Source organism: Spermophilus citellus (genome assembly GCF_964194105.1).
Source record: "Spermophilus citellus genome assembly, chromosome: 14".
In the NCBI taxonomy this organism is placed as follows: Eukaryota; Metazoa; Chordata; class Mammalia; order Rodentia; family Sciuridae; genus Spermophilus; species Spermophilus citellus.
This window is the reverse complement of record NC_138194.1, coordinates 39,697,152-39,719,675: the sequence shown is the minus strand read 5'-3', so window position 1 is coordinate 39,719,675 and position 22,524 is coordinate 39,697,152.

Here is a 22,524-nt window from a genome sequence, read left to right as displayed (position 1 = left end):
CACCCCAATACCATCATCATAGAATACAACAGAATTCGATAGACATAGACATTTGCTCTTGGGATTTGGGGATTAAATACTGAAGAGCTAATCAAATGTTGAAAATAGGAACAGAATTGATAAAATTGAGTTGTCTAACTCAAAATGATATATGTATATCACCCTTGCCATAGGTTTAAGCCTCGAGACCCTACATAAATTAGGTTCATAGTTTGACCCATTTAAAAATCATTCTTTTTTGCTGTGGATGTCTTTAAGGTCAAGTTTAAGAAGTATTAGTACTATAATGATTTACTGTTTCCAGTTTCTTTTCTGAATATCTTTGTTTAGGATTGGTGTATTTTGTCTCTCTCCATCCCCATCTGCACCAGAGAACTGATGGGCTGTGTATTTTCAATATCCAGTACCTGGTTAGAATAATGTGACAAATATCTGTATTGTTTTTCATTTTTCACTTGTCATCAGGATATTTGAGGCTATATGCCAGATATACTACTATGAAATCATATGCCTTAAAATATCATTTCTCTCAGGGTAATCTCATTCCAATGTTCACATTTAAAAACCTGATTTTGTTTACTGGTGAATCGACTATCCTGTGATAATGTGTGTTAAGCAATCAAGAGAATATTTTCATAGTTTAATAGCAAAGAACCTGATGTTTTTCCTCTCTTGATGGCCCTCGAGATGAATGTGGTGCAAAAATATGATACGTTTCATTGCTACAGAAGCCGCTCAGAAATCTTTACATGTAATGATGGGCTAACAGCTGCAAACACAAGGTGACATCTTTAAAGATAAGGACACTGAGGTATTGATTCCACAAATCTATTTGGCAAGGCAACAGTGATGTATAGATAGGGGAAGGGGGTGTCACGAGAAACTTGTGAATGTGCTAATAGAAAATGCCTTGCACAGTTCATAAATAATAATAATTATAATAAAGGCTCTGCCAGTGGTTTAAGGAACCGAGTAATATGAATTGATTGTTAACATTTTACTTTAAAGATAGATTAAATTAATGCTGAATCATACAGTAATTCTTATGAAAGTACTGTACATATGACATTGAAATTAATACTAAATGAATTCATTACAAGTGAGATAATTACAATGAATACCCAATAAATTAGTGACGACAGGACATTTAGAGTTCTAAGCATTAAAATACAATGTTGAGGGTCGAAAATGTCATGGCTACTACCGAGCGGTCGGGTCGCCTTAAGCTCAATTCCACAGGTTCCTCAATCTTTGAGGTGAGTCTCCTTATGCAGACCCTTAAAAAAAAAAAAAAAAAAAAGGGCTGACCAGCCAAGCAAACCATACCTTCTTGGTGAACATGGAATTTTTCAAGGTTCTAGAACTGAGGTTCTATTTGGAGTTTGAGAAAATCAGGGTTGATCTTTCTTTTTTTCTCCCTGATCCTAGCAGGAAGCTTTCTGTGATCTGTGTGGGGATCTAGTAAAACTCTCATTGTGCATAGGTTCATGCTGGAATGCAGAGAGGTGGAGGGACTTCCACAGGAGCCCCCATCTGGACATCTCCAGCCCAGAGCTCTCATTTCTACACTGACCAAGAGACAATAAACATGATAACTCACATTTATTAACAACTTACACAGACCCAAAGGTTGTGCTAAATGCTCTAGGTGTATTTTGATATATCCCTCTGAGTTGGAGATCGTATCTATTTTACAGTTGTGACATACAAGCTGATAAGGTGCTCAAGGACACACAGCAAGTTAGAGGAGGGTTAGGAACTCTAACTTTTGTTCATTCGTCACCAACATTTGGCTCTGAACCCCCAGACTGTCAAGCAGCTGTGAGGTTCCACCTGGCGCTGGTGAGACAGGGTGTCCTGGGAGTGACTGGGTTATAGAGGCCCCGGTAACTCTACCAGGAAACTGGGTCATCGGTGGGAAGAGCAGAAGAGGCTGGCAGAGAAAGTGGCATAAGTGGAAATGAAAGGTATCACTTCTAGGCTGAGGGTTTGAAAGGAGGGATACCTTTACCCAGTCTGATCTCCCGTCTGTGGTGGCACAGTATAACCACAGATGAGGGGGGCCTGGCAACAGGAAGCTCTGGTGTTGGATTGTATTCTGTATCAGAAATATTTTTCAAATGTTAGGTCACAAAAATGTTGAGGTTCTTTGCTCCCTTAACATTTGTAGGGTGAAAAACAGGAATACAGGAATGCAGGTCTAGGGTGATTTGAATTCTCATTTGGCTCAGTCAGTGTGATTTGATAACTCCTACAAAGCAGGAAAATCATGTTATGATCAGTGACAGTTTCCTGGGAGAGAAGGGTCTTCCTACACCTAGCCTCTGAGTCAAAGAGTTCAGAAGATGTAATTGCATCTGAGGTATCCCTGCAGAAATTCCAGATGCCACTGGAATTTTCCTGAGGCCCTGGCTCAGCCTGGCCTCTGGCCTCTCCCATGAGCTGATGATGGCCCTGGGGCTGCAGATCAACACCTGGGCCAAGCAGCGCTGTGCTGACCACGTGACCCTCACATGTCTGTTTCTATCCAGGCCAAGCACACAGCAGGGACAGGAACATCCTTTCTTCAGAAATAATTTCAGTATTATTGGAGAAATGTTTCTCTCCAAGGAACTTAGATCACTCACTGTGAGAAGGGAAGCAGAAGGCCAGAGGAAATTCTGAATTTACTGTCTTTACCCAAAAGTGTTTGAGAAAAAAAATGATCATGAATTGGCAAGACTAAATTTTTCATCTGTGGGGGTAGGAGTGGGGGTGCAGAGAGATCATTAAGCTTAGCTATGGAGAAGTAAAGGCATCCTTGCACACATGGATGTACTTTGTACTTTTATACTTTATGAATGTAGTGACTAGTTAATGCTGGGGAAAGTCCTGGGCTCCTCTAGGCTTCCAGGAAACCATGACAAAGTCCCATTAAGATAGGATCTGCCCAGTGATGCAATTTTGTGCTGAGAAGGTGGCTACCGTACAAGCAGGACATTCATTTGTTCATCCGACCGGTATTTATTGAGCACATATACAGGCATCAGGCTTTCTAGACTGCTAAGAAGCTCTGTGCCTAAAAGGATGACTGTTTTACTAAGTGAAAATCCTCATAAACCTTAGCCACACCATTGAAAGACTTCACTGAGATCAGCCACTGTGCAAGAGAAATGCAAATCACTGAAAAGGTGTAGGTTTGGGGATATGGTCACCTGGTACCAAGTCTCAGCTGGATTTGTAACTGGGTGAGTTATGAATGCTCTTTAGTTTCTCATTTGTAAAACAAAATTACAGATTGAGTAACCCAATCCAAAACTCCCAAACCTGAAATGTTCCAAAATCTGAAACATTTCTTTCTCCAGTGTTGGGGAATGAACCTAGGACCTCAACATGCTAGGCAAGCATCTTGCCACTAAGCTATACCCACAGCCCCCCCTTTTTTCAGTAGGCCCCCAATCATCTATTTATTAATCTATCTATTTATTTATATTTTTTTATAATTAGTTACACATGACAGTAGAATGCATTTTGACAAATTGTACACAAATGAAGCACAACTTCTCCTTCCTCTGGCTGTGCATGGTGCAGAGTCAGTTCAGTAGTGTAATCACACATGTATGTAGAGTAATAATGTCTCATTCTACTGTCCTTCCCATCTGCACAGCCCCACCCTTCCCCTTACATCCCACCACCCCCTCTGGGCCAACCGTAGATCAGCATCCACTTATCAAAGAAAACATTCGGCTTTTGTTTTTTTTGGATTGGCTTATTTCGCTTAGCATGATATTCTCTAGTTCTATCCATTTACCTGCAAATGCCATAATTTCATTCTTCTTTAAGGCTGAGTAATATTCCATTGTGTATATGTACCACATTTTCTTTATCCATTCATCTGTTGAAGGGCATCTAGTTTGGTTCCATAGTTTAGCTATTTTGAATTGAACTGCTGTAAACATTGATGTCGCCATGTCACTATAGAATGCTGATCTTAAGTCCTTTGGGTGTATGCCAAGGAATTGGATACCTGGGTCAAATGATGGTTTTGTTCCAAGTTTTCTGAGGAATCTCCACACTGCTTTCCATAATGGTTACACCAGTTTGCAGTCCTACTGGTAATGTATGAGTGTACATTTTTCCCTATATCCTTACTAACACTTTTATTGCTTGTATTCTTGATAACTGCCATTCTGATTGGGGTGAGATAAAATCTTACAGTAGTTCTTATTTGCATTTCTCTAATTGCTAAAGATGGTGAACATTTTTCATGTTTGTTGATCAATTTTATTTCTTCTTCTGTGAAATATCCATTTAGCTCCTTAGCCCCTTTGTTGATTGGATTATTTGGGTTTTTTTGGTGTTAAGTTTTTTGAATTATTTATATATCCTAGAGATTAGTGCTCTATCACACAGCCCTTTTTATCTTATTTTGAGGCTAGGTATTAGCCTGGTCTTGAACTTGTGATTCTCTTACCTCAGCTTCCCAAGTTACTAGGATCATAGGCCTGTGCTACCATACATAGCTAAAATTGGAAACATTTTGACTATATGACACCATAAGTAGAAAACTCCACACCACAAAATTTTGTTTAATGTGTACAATTATTAAAAATATTTTTAAAAATTACCTTGGCGGGGCGGGGCTGGGGTTCTGGCTCAGTGGTAGAGTGTTCGCCTAGCATGTGAGAGGTGCTGGGTTTGATCCTCAGCATGACTTACAAATAAATAAATAAAGGTATTGTGTCCAACTACAACTAAAAAAAAATTTAAAAAATTATCTTTGGACTACATGCAGAAGGTGTATAAGAAGCAAACGAACTTCCTTGTTTCGAGTTGAGGGTCATCCCTAAGATACCTCCTTATGTATATGCAAATATTCCCCCCCCCAAAAAAAAAAATCCAAAATTTAAACCACTTCTGATCCCAAACATTTAGGATAAGGATGACTCATAATAATAACACCCACTTTGTTGCAGGCTTATTGTGAGGATTAAATGAGTTCATTTATTTAAGATTCAGAATATATTTGATCAGAGTCTATACAGTTATGAGCAACTCAGTAAATTTAATTTAATTATAATAATTGATAGAAACTAAGAATTTCAGTGATTTAAGGAAAGAAAGATTCTGCAAGAACAGAATAGGATAGGATGCCAGGGCTGGGTACTTGGTCAGTGAGTCCTTAGCCTGGGCTTAGGGAGAGTGAGTTGGGGGCAGGAGAGTCTTAGGAAAAAAGGCTTTGTGCCCTTGGCCTGTCTTTCTGGTCACTGAGAAGCCCATACTGCACCATGGCATTTGCTCAATACTTCTCATTGGGCTTACTGTGGCCATCTTCCCAGGGAGTAGGCTCTTCCCCATCCAGGGACTAGCTCACCTCCTTTCTTCTACCTCCAGCCCTCTTTGTGCTCACATCCAGATTCATCCAGAGCAAAATGCTAACCTGTCCACTTTTGTGCCACCGTGGAAGTGAAAAGCAGCAGAATAATTCATAATGCCCCAATTTTTCTCTGTGCCTTTGAAGAAAATCATCGTTTTATTCCTTTGAGTTTCACATTGTTATTTCCTCATTATTCCCTGTTTGGAGCAGTGAATGAACAGAACGGCACAGCGGAGAAAATAAACCAAACAAATTGCAAAGTTCCTGGCCATTGAGGAACCTTGAAATCTAGCAGTGTGGGTGGCGTAAATAATTCAATACAGAATGGGGCAAGGTGATTAGTGGCTTTTACTGATGAAATCTTCTATCGCACAGGTGGGGTTTCAGGAGGAGCAAACTACAATTGAAGCAAGAAAATACCAATTGGTGTAGGTTTTAATGAAGGGAGAAAATAGAGGGAAAGTTACAAAATGAAGATTTTAGAATACAGAAGGTAGAGGATTGAAAGTTTTCTGGATTTGGGTAGAAGGATTTAAAGAAAAAAATAAGATAAATCCTAGGACAGTGTAGCAGTAGAAATTTTGGTTTTCAGTAAAACAAATATGATCTTTGTGTCAATTCAGAAATATTGTATGTTAGGGGAACAGGTGGGGCAACCCAGCCAGAAATAGCTAGCCCAGAAAGCAGCTCTAGGCCTGGGAAGTATATGTAGCATCAAAGATGACGAAACTCTACCCTTGACTAGAGCTGCTTCCATCCCAAGGGGAGAGGCCAGAAGGTGGGATCAGTCAAGGCCCTGGGGTGACAGAAGCTAAAAAGGGCCCCGGGGCTTGGGGATGAGCTACGTATTAACACACCCCTGCCTCGGTGGGTCTTCAGCATTTGAATGCCTATTGCTCTGCTTTCTCAGACCAATGTCAGCGGGAAACAGGAACAAGACTTCATTACAAGTGGCTGCCTCACTAGCAGCTACCTTTCCTGTGATGACATCTGCACCTTAGAGTCTTTTTCTGGAACCACCTCTCTGAGGGTGGTGTGAGTGAGGCAGACCAGCTCTGAAACAGCCCAGAAACCATCAACAGAGACATTTTTTTACCAGTTAGGCCTTAGGGGATTCAGGGAATATGGTAGGCCTCTAGAGTTCGAAGAAAGGAAGACGGGGGATGCTTCTTCTGTGTGTGACACATCTCTTCCATTTGAACATCCAGCATGTGAGATTCAGGAAGGGAGACAACAGGGAAAGGGCAGAGAACAGGTGCCAGGTTCTTTAATTCTTCTTCCAGTGCCTTCTGACTTTCAAGCTTCTTCTTAAGTATAATTGCAGTGCAGTGGATCAAAATGTGTCCCCAAGGGCAAACCCAACAGGATGTCTATCACTAAGCTATTGTCTCAATATTCTATCACACTTTCTCCAAACTCAAGAATTTAAAACAACGGCCACATGTTAGTTTCTACAAATGTAAGGGTCTGAGCTCCAGCCTGGTTTTGGCCTAGTTTCACTTCTTTTCTTGGTGCAGCAGGCCTGACTGCTTTTTCTTCTCAGGAGGATGGCAGAAGTGCAGTCACCGCCCTTTGCTTGTTTGACATCTCCCGGCATTCCCAGTAAGTCACAGGCCTGGGCCCATCAAACATCCACTGACTTAGAGGCTCAGCTGGGTCCACACCGTCAAGAAACCATCTGGTGCTGTCAGGTCTGCCGAGTCTGCTCCATCATCCATAAGTTCAAGGGGAAAGTTCAGAGCCAGGGTCTCATAAGGTTTTACCCTAGGCCCACAGTTCAGAGGTTAGAGATTCCTTGCCCAGAGCTCCTGGGTCTGGGAATGGCCTTTCTACCCTTGGGCTACTCAAAAGCCATTAACTAACAAGTTGCAGAGTTTTTCAATCTTATTGATTGATTGAGTATAAATTAACAAAATTATGATCGTGTATGTTTGTAGGATACAATGTGATGCTATGATATGACAATATGAAATGATTAAGTTAAGTGAATTAGCCAGCTAATTGACATGCCCATAGCCTGGAATACTTATCCTTTTGTGTGTGTGTGTGTGTGTGTGTGTGTGTGTAAAAACATTGGAAATTTATTCTCTTAGCAATTTTGAAATATACAATGCATTGTTTTAACTATAGCCACCATGCTGTGCAGTGGATCTCAAGAAAGTTATTTCTTCTATCTAGTTGAAACTTTGTACCATGTGACCAACTCCTCCTCCTCCTCCTCCTCCCCCCCTGCCTCCCTGTCTACACCATGCCTCCCCCACCATATTGCTCCCTGCCTTTATCAGCAGGATTGCCGTAGGTTTCCCAACAAGTGATATCGTTGCAGAAGTTTTTTCCAATGCTCTAAGGATGGCTCCCTTTTATGTCATTGGGTCAACTTCATATTGCAAAATCAGGCATTACTTTCAGCATAATGAGACTTTATTTGCACTTTATTTATTTTGCAAATAAAGTGAGACTTTATTTGCAATTTTTCTTCGTGAAAGTTGTATTCAGTGGTTCCTGGAGAAAACCAACACAGTGACTGCAAAAAGGAAGCAGATGACTTGGAAAAGGATTTGGGGTGGGGTAGAAATACAGGGGATCAAAAAACAAAACAAACAAACAAACAAAAAAACAGGGCATGCTGGATTCAAGTACAGCAAACACACAACTTGCCCCGTACTTGTATATGTTTTGAATAGTACATATAGCCTGCTTTCTCAGACTAATGGTTAGACTTAATCCCTTAAGTTCAGAAGTGTTTCATCTGACAAGGGATCTGGAGGTTTAAGGAAATATTGAGCGTATTATTTAAAACTTAATTTACCCGATATGTTCTGATTTTTTTGGATACCCTGAAATTTATTTGTTGAAGATTGACAATAGAGATGCAAATTGCATCAAGCAAAAGTAAAACCTTTTGGTCTTTAGTTTTTTCTTAGGATGAGATCTGCACCTTTCAGTGTTCTCCTTTGACCTCAATATTGTTATGTGGTGGGGAGGGTGGGGGGAGAGTCTGAGACTCATTTACTAAAGTTGCACCATTCCTAAGAGCTAAAATATCATAGTGTCTCCATCATTTCCTTCCATTGTTTGCATTTTCCACTCTGATATTCTATGTTTTTTGTTTCTTCTTTTGAAAGTCAGCTGGTAAAATAAAGGAAAGACATCAAAATGGTGATTTTTAAGATTTTGTAGCCTCAAAGGCCAGGAGAGAGGTTGCTAGCACTTTGAATCTGATCCTGAAGAATAGGTGTGTAATGGCCCCAGGCTCCTGTGGCCAGACCCTCTGGTGACTGACTGTCTCACCATTACAGAGAACTGGTCTGCATTGTCTGGGGATGGCCAGAATTCAGGGGGGGGGGGGAAAGGAAGGTCTGTTTAGGTGTCTGCCCAGAAGAACACAAATACCATTTCTCTCAGGCACAGGAAGCCTCCCTTAGACTTGTTTAAAGAATGGAGACCAGGCAGACACCTTAACAATGGTGATAAATTACATCTCAAAGGGAGCAGAGTGCTAGTAACCCCCTCCCCCCCCACGCCCCCCCTTTTCCCTTCCCTCCTCGAATCCTTACATACAAACTGACCTGCCTTGACATCAATAATAAAACATATTTATCTGAAAAAATTCCAATTCAATCAGATTTTGGGGTACAGGCAAAGCTTTTCTTTCTTTGTTTTCTTCTTCTTCCTCTTAAATTTTTTTTTTCCATTACTGGGGATTAAACCCAGGGTCTCATCCATGCTAAGCAAGTGCTCGTCCACTAAGCTACACCTGCAACCCTTTTAACATTTAATTTTAAGACAGGAGTCTCACTAAGTTGCTCAGGCCAGCTTTGAATTTGCAATCTTCCTGCCTCAGCCTCCTGAGCTACTGGGATGTGACAGGCCATTGTGCCAGTCATTCCATAAATTTGGGGGCGTAGTTCTTTCTCCACAACTTCCCTCCTCATTTTCCACATTGAACATTCTACATCCCCCCTCTGCCTTCATCCCTGCCCATGCCACGCTGACGTTCTGGGTCTGTGCATGTGGGTGGGGTTAAGCTTTTGTATTGATGATATTGGTGGCCTTATCACTTTAATTATACTTTCTAGGGTTCCTTAAGAGACAGTGAACTAGAGCAAAGGAGAAAGGAAGAGTTGATCTTGTCCTCCTACCTACCCAAGGAAGGGGAAAGAAAAACAAGAGGAAATGAGGTCTTTTGGAACTCCAAAATGGGGATTTGAGAACAATGCATCCTTCTGGAAACTGCGGAGTGTTAAGGGAAGTTGTCCTCTGTGACAGGAAGAGTGAGTGAGGCAATGTGTGGGAGGGGGAGGGGGGGCCTCTGGCCAAGGCTCTAATGGCAGCTGCAGGGGGGCAGCACCCTGGGAAACAAGAGCAGACTCCACCTGGTGACACTAGATACAAACTGGAGGAAGACACAGAAGCCTACTGGAGTGAATATGTGTCCATCAAAAGAGGCCAAAATGTTGACAATAACTTGATTTAAATGTTAAGAATCTGGATTTGATTTCCCCTCTTTTTGTTTCTCCTCAGGAGAACTAGTAGAGCTCACTGGTTAAGATCATGGCGTCTGGTTTGTACCCTTGTGCTCTCGATCTGTGCACCCTTAATCAAGGCACGGAACCTTCTCTGCCTTGATTATCTTTCTGTACAGCATGGACAATCATCAGAGCTACTTTGTAAACGCTTGTCATTAAGAATAAAATTGTGATTTTTTTTTTTTTACTCTTTGGGAATAAAATACATCTTTCAGAATACACTAGTGTGATATGATTCAAAACTATTTCTTGATTCAAGATTCTCTGTCTATCCAGTGAGTATTTATTTCTAATACCTGCCATGTGTGGGGCATGGGACTCCACACCTGGCTTTCTGATCAGAGAAGAGGAAATCTGCAAGCTCCCCTTACTACTGAAACCAGCATTCCCTATCGTCTGAGTGCCAGGTGTTGGGTGTCCAGGGAGAAGCCACAGTTATCGCAGAGTTTCAGGCAGAATGCAAAACTTTCCTTTAGTATGTGGCCAACATTTTTAGTAGTTATATGTCATATAAAACATGCACCGTGCACCATATATAAAATATGCACCATGCTACCATGACACATAAAACATGCATTTGTGGGTTAATAAACACTTGATATTTTAAAATTCATTTTGAAAATATGTTTTTAAAAAGCATGGTAAAATACACATACATGATCTAGAATTTACCATCTTCAACATTTTTAAGTGTATGGCTCCATGATAGTAAATAAACTCCACTACGGTGTGTATCACTACCATCCATTCCAGAGGTCTTTCTGCCATCCCAAACCCAAGCTCTACACCCAATGAACAATTCTTCATTGCTCCTCCCACCCCTCAACCCCTGATAACCACTATTTGCTTTCTGTCTCTGGGAATTTGACCACTGTAGATAAAAAAAAAAATTGTAATTGTGATTTAATTAATTAATTATAATTTTAGTTGTAGTTAAAATATGTAATTTTCATATAAATGGAATTATGTAGTATTTGTCCTTCTGTGTGTGTGGCTTCTTCACTTAGCATGGCATCTTCAAGGTTGGTGCATCTTGTACTTTGTATCATGATTCCATTTCTTTTGAAGGCTGAATACCATCAGTAGTATTCCTACTGAATGTCCATATTTTGTGCATTAATTCATCCCTCACTGGATGCTTGGGTTGTTTCTACCTTTGGTTATTGTGAATAATGTTGCTGTGAACCTATGTATATCAACAAGTAATATTTTGATAATAATATAATCTTATCAAAAAGTGAAGGAAAAATAATTGCTTAATGGTAAAATACAGATAACAAAATTTCATTTTTTTTTGTGGTGCTGGGGATCAAACCCAGGGTCTCATGCATGCTAGGCAAATACCCTCCCACTTCGTACACCCCCAGCCTCTTCAGTTTTATAAAGAGGACCCGTTTACTACTGAAACAGGCATTCCCTATTGTCTGAGTGCCAGGTGTTGGGTGTCCAGGGAGAACCCACAGTTATCGCAGAGTTTCAGTCACCTGGGGAAGCAGATATTAAACAGGTGAGCACACCAATTAGCATATGTAATTATTCATTGCAATCAGAGCTGCCAAGGTAAAGAGGAGGATGTGTTGGGAGCATTGTTTGGGGGACATTGCTCTGGCAGGGTGGTCAGTGAGGAGCTTTCTGATTAGGTGACATTTGTGCTGAGGCTTTAGGATGAGAAGAAACCAGGCCAGTGAAGAGTGGGAGGAAAGACCCTTCAGGGTAAGGACACGACCCAGGCGAGCTCTGGATAAAACTCCCGGACTGTTTTTCTAAAGCCCACTTTGCAGATCAGTTCTGAATGTGCTTCTCATCGCAGAGCGTGACTTGACTTCCTCCATTCCAGCAGCTCAGAGCTTTGGTTTATGAATCAAGCATGAAATTGCCTGCTATGGAAATGATTTGTGACTTTGCAAGTGCAGCATCTTAGGATGGATAGAAGCATGAATATCCTTCTTCCCCAGGCGCACTGACCCACCCTTATTTTAGGCTCTGGGCACCTAAGGAGTCCATAACCAGGATTCTTGCTGGTGCATCCCATGTGGGAGGCAGCGATAAGCAGAGCAAAGCTCTCAGGACCTTTCAGAAGGAAGGTGTTCTTTTAATATGAAGTGTGACTCATAGAGAGCCCTTCCTGAGTGAAAAGTGCTCTGAAAACTTATAAGTTTCTTCCTTTCCCTTTTATGCTGTGTTTTTTTTTTTTCTTTGACTGGAGTAGAATACATTGCAAGTCAGGAAACTTTGTTGTGAGTGGATTGTTAAGAAATCCTGAGTATCTGGTGGCCAACTAAATAGCACACCAAAACAGTGGCACTGGGGAATACGAAATGACATTTGGGGTCTTGAAAGTCCTTCTTCAGGCACAAGTCACAGGCATCTCAAGTCCACATGAGCCTTCTGGGTCCTTATTTGTTATGGTTTGCATCTGGATATGCCTCTGAAAGGCTCCTGTGTTGAAGTCTTGGTCCCCAGTGCCTTAATGTTCAGAGGTGGGTCTCCTGGGAAGCGATTGGATGATGAGGGCTCTGACCTCATCAGTGGACTAACCATTGATTAGTTCATGGTTGAATGGACCATTGGGAGGTGGTGGAGACTGTAGGAAGTGGAGTGGGCCAAGTTGGAGGAAGTAGGTCACTGGGGGCTGCCTTGAAAGTGGGTAGGTCTCTCTCTCTCTCTCTCTCTCTCTCTCTCTCTCTCTCTCTCTCTCTCTCTCTCTCTCTTTCCTCCCCAGCTTCCATGAGAGGAGAAGTTTGGCTCCCCAACATGCTTCTCACCATGATGTTCTGCCTCCTCCTCCACAAGCTCACAGTGACATGGTCACATGACTATAGACTGACACCTCTGAAAACATAAACCAGGATAAATCTTTCCTCTTTTAAGTTGTTCTTCTCAGATATGTTGCCACAGTGATGAGAATCTAACACACACACACACACTATTGTTCACGTACAGCTTGGCAGAGCAAACCTCTGCACTAACGCCATCTTCTCCAACCCACTTTATGCTGAGATAGGTGCTCAGCATGTGTGAGTGGAGGTGGGAGCAGGTCTTTTATGATGTGCAAGGCCTCATGCTCTCACAACGCCTGTCTCTACTAGGTCCATGAGACAAGGTCACGGTCATCACAGGTCTAAATGGCTCTTTGTTGTTGTTGTTGTTGAAATGTAATGTTCCCCACACTAATTTTCAGTGATATGACTCTTTAGGCTATAGAAACATTTATACTTATGATTTATGATTATATTCATCTCAGCCAAGGAATTTGCTTCTGTTTTAGTCATTCAATTTTCTTTTTAAATTATGCCAGTTCAGGGCCTACTTTGCCCCTTGATGTGAGGCTGGCCTGTTTGGCTTGTTTGCTTATGAGCATAATTTTACATATGTTCTATGTGGTCTTTTTCAAGAGTTTTTTTTTTCTTTTTACCTCAACCTATAATAAAAATACACTTTACTTTACCTGAAGTAACAAAATTTCACAATCCAATATTTATTCTAACTACAAGATATATAGTCTGACATCTATCTATCTATCTATCTAGTTTTCTGTCTTAGGAATATTATCCTTAATTATGATTTATTTCATTTAAAAAAAATCTGAGTCAAAATCTATTAAAGTGGGTTGAGATCTTCAGTTTGAAAACTGGTGTCCAGTCAGGCTGTGGAGACTCTGTGGCCCCTTCCTGTTCAGTGAGGGCAGGTTCCTTCAGGACGGTATGGGGTGTCTTCTCTGAGGATTCAGTACATGGCAGGTGTTTCAATGGGAAATCATTCAATTAGATAATAGAATCTCTTGAGTTTTGAACTTCCTGGCATTCCTAGGTTGGCTTGAATCATAAGGGGGTAAAATTGTTTAGATAGGCACTGTCTGTAAATTAAAGAGTTCTGGAGAATTTGACTTCCTCTAGTCAAATTATCACCAGTTTGAATCCCCCTCCCTTCTCTCTCTCTCTCTCTCTCTCTCTCTCTCTCTCTCTCTCTCTCTCTCTCTCTCTCTTCTGTTGATTTTTCTATTCGGGTGGTCATAAACAACTTTCGGGAGGCAATTTGAATCCTGGTTACCTTTCCATCCACAAAATGAGGAAATGTCTCTCATCAGATTGTAAAGATTAAATAAAAGAATGAAGGATAAACCTTAGAATGTTTAGTAATATACTTGCTCAATGTTGACCATTACTCATATTATCATTTTTGCTTTCAAATCTGTCAGCTGCTGAAAATCCACAGTATTCTCTGTCTTTAAATTCTGGTATTTCAGCCTGTGATGTTAAGAGAAGGTGTTCCAGAAAAGGTTGTTGTGATCCATTCAGGCTGCTATAAGAAAGTACCACACACTACATACCTATGACCAACAGAAATTTACTCTCAAAGTTCTGGAGCCTGGGTAGTCCAAGATCAAGGTGGAATTTGTGTCCGGTGAGGACTTGCTCTTTGGTTCACAGATAGCATCTTTTCATGTGTCTTCACGTGGTAGAAGGGGCTACCTAGCTCTCTGTGGTCTTTTTTATAAGGTACTTATCCCATTCAGAATGGCTCTGCTTTTATGATTTAATCACCACCCCAAAGGCCTGCACTACCTGATACCATCATCTTGAGGGTTAGGATCTCAACATATGAACTTTGAGGGGACATAGACTTTCAGAGTAAACCTAGGTAGGAGAAAATATTTCCAGGAGTTTGGGGAATGTATTGTGTGTGTGTGTGTGTGTGTGTGTGTGTGTGTGTGTGTGTTGCTGGGGATTGAACCCAGGGCCTTGTGTATGTGAGGCAAGCACTCTACCAACTGAGCTATATCCCCAGCCCAAACTGTGTCTTTTCTATACCTATTTTCTACCCTAATATCTATAGTGCCATCATGGGCTACACATTATAAATCTGGCATCAGAAGGGAACAACAGTGAAAAAGAAAACAGAAGATCAAAGTCCCAGTGAAAACTCATGATCAATTAGCCAAGTCCCAAACACGGGCCTGTTCTCAGACACAGAACCCATTGGTTAAAGGTCCAAGTCCTAACAAGGAAGGATTCTGTGACACTGAGGTTAGTGTGTGCACTAGAGATGTCCTCAGTTTTTTCTTCAAGGAACCTGTGGTCATGTAGTTGAATAACTAATCTCTTAAGAATAGCTTGTTCTAAAGCTGTTGGTTAAAAGGTTGAATTCATGTGGATTCCTGGAGACCCAAAGCACCATTATCATGTTGCAATTAGTGAAAGGCTTTTATAGGGCAAGTAATAAATAGAGTCATGGACCATCTGATGGTGGGTATCTTTGGTCCACAGATCAACTGGTGGTCATCCCCAAATGCCTGAATATATAATCAGTAAGAACATACTTAGTTTGACAGTATCTTCCTATTGGTTTCTTAACCTGTGGAATGAGTTATTATAGCAGGAAAAGTCAAGTGGAAGCCCCTGGAAACTGCCTTTCCTTATCAGGGTAGTAAAGCAAAAGCAGTATGGTATCTGGAACAAATGAGAGAGGTCCTTGGTACACTAAATGACTTATATAAAGTGAAGGAAGAGCTTAGTTGGTAGTCTAGTCCTTCCAAAACCAGATGAATCATGGAGAAGACAATGGACTATGGAAAGCTTACCCAAGCAATGGCTCCCATCACAGCTGCTTTATCAGAAGTGCCATCTTTACTGAGAAGGTCATCACAGCCTTTAGGTATGGGGCATGCAGATATTGATCTGGTGAGTGCTTTGTTTTCTATCAGGAACGAGGAACAAAAGCAGTTATCATTCATCTAGGACAGACAATAGTGCATAGTGATGATCTGCTCATAGAGATATGTCAGTTCTTCTGCACTCTGTCCTAAGATATTCTGAAAGGACCTAGACTGTCCTGACATTCTGCAGAACATTGATCCATTAGGTCAAATACTCTGGGTGCCTCAGTAAGAAAAATGCTCCAGAAAATGGGACATAAACTCATCAAAGACTCAGAGTCCTGCCACATTGTTGAAGGCTATAAGTATTCTGTCATCTGGGGCATGCCAGGGTAGTCCCTTCAAAATAAGGAACCCCATGTTCTTAGTAAAGTGCAAAGTCAGAAACAAGTAGATACTTGGCACTGATGACTATACATAGAGAAGCACCACAATTGTCAAAACTCTTTGACTTTGGAAGTGATATATTCTTCACTTGAGAATATTTCTCTCACTCGTTTTTCAAGGGGAATGGAAGGCTGCTAGTTTTGAATTGGCTCCAGAGTAAAACAAGTCCTTGCAATACAAGCATCCTTGCTGTTTGAACTATGTGATCCTGCAGATACAATGGTCCTAGAGTGGCTCAAAAAGTCTCAAAGGAGAGTTCCAGCACAGACTCTGGGGTTTTGGAGCCAGGTCATGACATTTATATCAGAGTGCTACACACACCATTTGAAAAACATCCCTTGCCCTGCTATTGGGTAGTGGTAGAGACAGAACATCCAAAGATGGATGGACTATAAATTGCCCACATGCCAAACTGTCTTTCATGAGCTGAGTATTATTAGCCCCAACAAGATAAAAGTCAGGAAGGCCCAGAGATACTGCATTTTAAGATTGAAGCGATACAACCTGGATTGGGCTTGAGCTGGTCCGGAGGCGACATATAGGCTACATAAACAGGTGGCCCGGCCTTCCAATGCAACCTGCTACTTTGCACCAATGTCTTTCCCTCATCTCACACCTATTGCCACATAGGGGATTATCTTGTGATCAGAGAGGGAAGAGAAAAACTGAGCTTGGCTCACACCTGAATTAGCTAGCTATATTGATGCAAGATGGAAATCTCCTGTTGCGACACTCCTGCTTCTCTTGTGACCTTGAAAAACATCACTGAATGGAAGGGACCCTTCCGTGGAAATAACTTCATACCACAGTTTCCTCTGACTGCCCGCTTTGTAGAGGAAGAGAAGTGAGTCAAGGTGGGAACAGACATGGGCTCTGGGAAGCAACCAAAAAGGGGCATAGAAGGAGTGGGGACAAAAAATTCTGGGAAGCAGTATGTAGATGGACCTATGGGAGAGGTCCTGAAGGATGACCATCTTTGGGTTGTGTGTAAATGCACCCCATGAGCCATTGTAGCAAAAGTATAAGCAACCAGATTGGAGAAACTGGCCAGTGGATGTGAGCCCCTATTCTTGGATTCCCAGCAAAGGACTCATGGGTGGAGCAGCCATGAGGGCAGATATGGAGATGAAGAACAAGTCCAGGGGCATGGGCTTCCTCTCTCCCAGGCTGACTCTGCTGCTGCTAATCGTCAGATCTGTCAGTTCAACAAGCTGAACTCCTTGAGCAGATCAGCATGGCTCTTGTGGCAAACCTATCCCTTCCTGGTTACAGAAAAGACTCTTACTCACCGAGACTGACAGATATTCTGTGTAATTACTTGTCTTTCCTGCTCACAGAACCTTGGCCTTCACACTATCCAAGGACTTAGGACATCAGATTCGGTGACATGGGGTCACACTTAACATCTCTTTAGACTAAACCCTCACTTTATGGCAAAGGCCATGCAGCAGTGGGCACACGTCCTCAGGATTCACTGGTTTTACCCTGCTCCATGTCATTCAGACACTGTTTGCCTGAGAATAGTAAAAGAGTTCCCTAAAGAAGCTTTCAACTCACTGGCTTGAAGGGAGTCTAATGTGCATGAGAAAATACTTCAGGATTCAGAAGACTTTTTAAACTCATGCTATTACATGGCTGAATCTCTAAGAGGTAGAAAACCTGACTCATCAAGCAAGATGTGTTGACACATGCCTTTAATACCAGCTAGTTGGGAGCCCGAAGCAGGAGGATAGCAAATTAGAGGCCAGTCTCAGCAACTTAGCAAGACCTTGTCTCAAAATTAAAAAGATCTGGGAATGTAGCTCCGTGCTTATCTAGCATGTGCAAGGCATGGGGTTCGATCCCCAATACTGCAAACAAACAAACAAAAACCTGGCTCCAGGAAGTAGAGGTAACTTTGTTCATTGTCTCTATCATCATAGTTGACTGAAGAAATTTATCTTTTATTCACATGATTTTAGATATCTTGGTTCTGGAGGTGGCTGCTTCTAACAAAGAACACCGTTGGGATCTGTTAGTCAGATGTTTGGCACTGTAACAAAATACCTGAGATGATATATTCATCAAGAGAAAAGGTTTTATCTTGGCTCACAGTTTTGGAGGGTCCAGTCCATCACTGGTTGGCTCATTACTTTTGGCCTTTGATGAGGCAGCACTTCAGGGCAGGACCCATGGCAGAGACAAAACCGCTCACTTCATGGCCAACAGGGAAAAGAGAAAGAGAAGGAGCTGGGGTCCCGTGATCACCTTCAAGGATTTTCTCCCAAGGACCTAAGGGCCTTGCACTGGACCCCACTTCTTAAAGGCTCTACCACTTCCCAACAGCACCACCCTGGGGACCAAGCCCCTAACAGTTGGGCCTTAGGGAACATTCAAGAACTTCACCCTGGCAGAATCCCAGTAAATGTAACATTGTGGCTGCCCTCCATCATGTAGGTTTCCTTATGCTGACATTTACTAGGAGGAACAAGCGGTCCTGGTCATCAGGAGGGTGTTGCCTCTGCTGCTTCACACTGGGGACAGGCAGGCCCATGTTGGACATTTTCGTGAGCCTCTGAGATGGCTCTTGGTGTCCTCTGGCTCAGCTTCACTTGTGGTTGGGACAGTGCCTGACAAGAGAATGCTAAAATGGCTCAGATCCTGCATATGGTAATCCAGAACCGGTGGTGGCTAGGATTTGACTGTTTTCCCAAAGTTCAGGAGTTGAAAACTCAACCCCCCCATTCGTATGTTAATGGTATTTAGAGGCGGGGCTTTGAGAAGATAATTAGGATTAGATGAGGTCATGAGGGTGGGGCCCCCATGATGGTATAAGTGAAAAAAAAATCCAGATCAGCACTCTGTCTCTGTCCCAACTTGGTGCCCTTTGCCATGTAATAATGCAGCAAGAAGACCCTGACAAGATGCCACCAGTACCATATTCTTAGACTTCCCAGCCTCTAGCTAAATTAAGTTCCATTCTTTATAAATTATCTGGCCTCAGGTATTTTATTATAGCAACAGAAAATGGACCAATATAGTTATAGTACAGAACCATGATGATTATCAGTGATGGCCTTGGAAGCAGCTACAGCAGTGGGGGCTAAAGTTTGTTCTGCTGGCAATTCTCTTGTGAGTTCCCTTAGGAATTGCAACACCGGATCCTAGGGGAACCATGTAGGTATGGAGTGAACTCAAATATACGGAGCAAGTGGAAATGAACAGCTCAAGGGGTGAACTGCAGTAGGTGCTGCTCACATCTCCATTGCTGGGCTGAGTGTCCCAACTGCTTATATTCAGCAGCTGAACAGCGATCCACTTTCTTCTTCCCAAGTGCATCTCATTCAGCTGATGGAAACAGCTTGGCCCAGAAAATTCATACTGTCCCTCTGGGGTTAGAAAGCCCACAGGCCTCAGCTTGACTGGTATGGAGATGTAATAAGTCTTCTTACATCAGGTGGTGGTCGCGGGGGCAGGGGAAGAGGGGGACACATCTCTGCAGTTCTGTTTGTGTTTCTGGGCTGCTCCCACTCCTGTCATGGATCAGGCCAAGGCTTGACTTTCCTGAGACAGCAGCCTGGCTTAGCTCTTTCCTCTTTGGTCCTTTCTGTAAAGCATTCTGTCTATACGCTCTGTGTACCTGACTTTCCAACTGAGGCTCTGGTCTCCCCTCTCCTTTGTGATCTGGCCTGGGGAGAAAGCATTCATTTCATTATTTCATGAACAAAAATACACACCCTGGTGAAATGAACCACCAGATGGCAAAATTATCAGAATAATTTTATTATTCTGATAATTTACTATTATTTTTTTTTTAATTTAAAAATTATCAGAATAATCCCTACAGAACAGAATTTACTCAGGGGTACCTCTTATTTTTACATTTTCTTATGGATGCATAATGTGTGCACAGAAAAGTACATCAAAACGTACAGTTGGTTGAGTTTTCACAGGAACACTGAAGGAGGGGAAGGTAAAGGGTTCACGTGGCACATGCTCTTTTTCAACTTGCCCCAGAAATAACCACAGCACATGCACTGCCACCTCAGAGGCTAGAGCTTGTCACATGATCCACCTATGAAAGGAGGGGAGAGCTGGACGTGGGCAAGACTAGAACTTCCTACAGCAATAAACACAAATTTGGCCAAACAATTTATTTCCCCACTGAGCTGGCCTGTTTGTGTCAATTTCTCTACTTTCCTTGTTTGGGTGACCAGCTTATACCATCTCAACCTGATATACAGATGAAGAGAGACTTTACATTCTATCGATCTATTCCAAAGATAAATTCTGAAAGACTTGATCTAATTTAGGCTAAATTTAGTATTCCATTAACTGATAGTAAAGTCACCTTAATTATAGTTTGATGTTCAATTTTGGAACAAAACGGTCACTAATAAACTTTCTAGTGGGAATATCTTTGCAATTTTTAACAGATTGCATTGAAATTTTGCTCATAGATAGAAGCTATAAGGACATATGATTACACCAAGAGAGGCGTACAATTTAGAAAACCACTGATGATCTGAGGGAAAATGTAAAAATAATTACAGATCCTTTGATATTGATGTGCGCTCTTGTAATGACAGCCATTACTGGCTTTGGGGCCACATTCCATAATGAGTCCTTTTTTGGGACTTATGGGTTGCACAGAAGTGCCAGTGATACTGGGTTTCTATTAATGAGCCTACAGTTCTAGGCTGTAACAATGGCAATCCTGTATTATTCTGTGAACAAAATTCTGCTGAATTCACAGACAGGTGACATTGTGTGGGCACTAATGTATATGGAGCACTCTGTTGTAATAAGGCTGCCATTATCTTTAGCACAATGATGCTGAATGTGCTCTGGACTTATCGGGGAGGTGCTGGGGGCTAAGACTGGACTTAACTCTTTGGGGTCTGATTTAAGCAGCTTCATACAACATTATCAGTGATTTCCAACCTTGAAAATTCCCATCCTCATCTTTTGTTTTACTTTCTTTTTCACTATGTTCTCTCTGCCTTTCCTGCTCTCTTTGAGTATGTTTATAAAGACTCCTTTTTGCATCCACATTCTATTTTATGTGGAAATGCACATTTTATCCATTTATCTGAAGGATTTTTGATTTATCTTGTCATTCATACAGCATCCTGTCCCCCGGCTCCCCATCCTACCACTTGCCTACAAGGACTCTATGCAGCCAGTAGCATTTCTCTCCAATGATGCCTTCTCTGAGCAAAAGGGTCTGCTCGGGGCTGAACAGGGACATTAAGCATCATTAATGACTGTACTTGGTTTTAGTATGCTGGTCTAACAGAGGTCCATGCAGGGCAGGAGAAAAATCCTGATTCTTCTTTTCCCAGATAGGGACACCAGCACCCAAGTGTCTGTATGCAAACGTGTTGGGTTGTGACCATGCACAGAAGGGCTGACCTGGACACAAGCAGGATCCTCTGAGCTATTTCCCTCTTCTTCATCTGCCTACGGATGATCCACTTCTGGGATTCTCTTGGGGAGGGCAGCAGCCTTAGGTCCATTTGGTCTTTGCCTCATTCTTGGTTTTCTCCCGTGCCTTTGGCAATCATCTGTGGCCTGCAGCCCAGCAATGGCAAGGACAGAACCAGGGAGGAGAGGCCACTGCATCCCTGGGCAGCTATTTCTGTCGACTAAAAAGGCCATTTAAGCAAAACACTTAATTACCTTTCCTCCTCTATGCAGCCCCTGGGAAGGTACAAACCCGTCAGATAATGAGCTTAGAGAGAGAGAGCAGCTTGGGAGGGCAGGGATTTTCATCTGTCTGAGGAGTGACCTCACCTGATCCCATCAGGAAATGGGGAGCAGAGAGAAAACCATGGGGGTGAAGTAAACAGGCTCCTCCACAGCATAGCTTCATTATTTTTCCTGGCACATTTTCCAGATTCCCAGAGCATTAGAGGGCTTCTAGATTACAGGAAGAGCACCAGGCCTGCCCTCTGATTAGACAGTCTTCCAAGACGGAGACCACTTTCCACAGTATGGTGGTGTGTGAGCAATTCTCAACCAAGCCTCTCCCCTCCATGGCCACGGCCAGGTAGAAGTCTTGGGCAACTCAACCTGTGGCATTCTGACTTATGATGGAGCAAAATGAGGACCCTGAACTGGAGGGCCCCTAAGTTACCCTTAAATTCTGTAATACTAGAAAAACTGTTTTGGGTGTGGGAGTTGGGTATTGTTGAAGCAGGGGGCCTGGCTGAAGCTGGGGCAGGTGGGTGGTGTGGCCCTGCATTCCACTCCCCTGTGTCTCTCAGGGGTGTGGGGCAGGATAGAAGTTCTCCTGGACTTGCTAGAACCAGCAACTGGGGTCCTGCCCTCAGAGGTGCAGCTTGTCCAGTAAGAGCTACAAAAAGCAGAGGCTGCAGCATGAGAGAAAGTGCTGGCCTGTGGTGGAGCATGGTGTCCTGGAAGCTCACATCAGCGGTGGCTAGACGGGGTGGTGACAGAGTCCTGCCTCAGTAGTCGAGCTCACTGAGTGTTGTTCTTTGGCTCCAATCCATTTTGACCTTGGTGTGTTTCATGCTTTCTGTTGCCTTGTTTGTCCTTCTGAGACCTGGCATCTACCCTTTGCTAACCCAGCAGAGGGCTGTGGCATGGAGCTT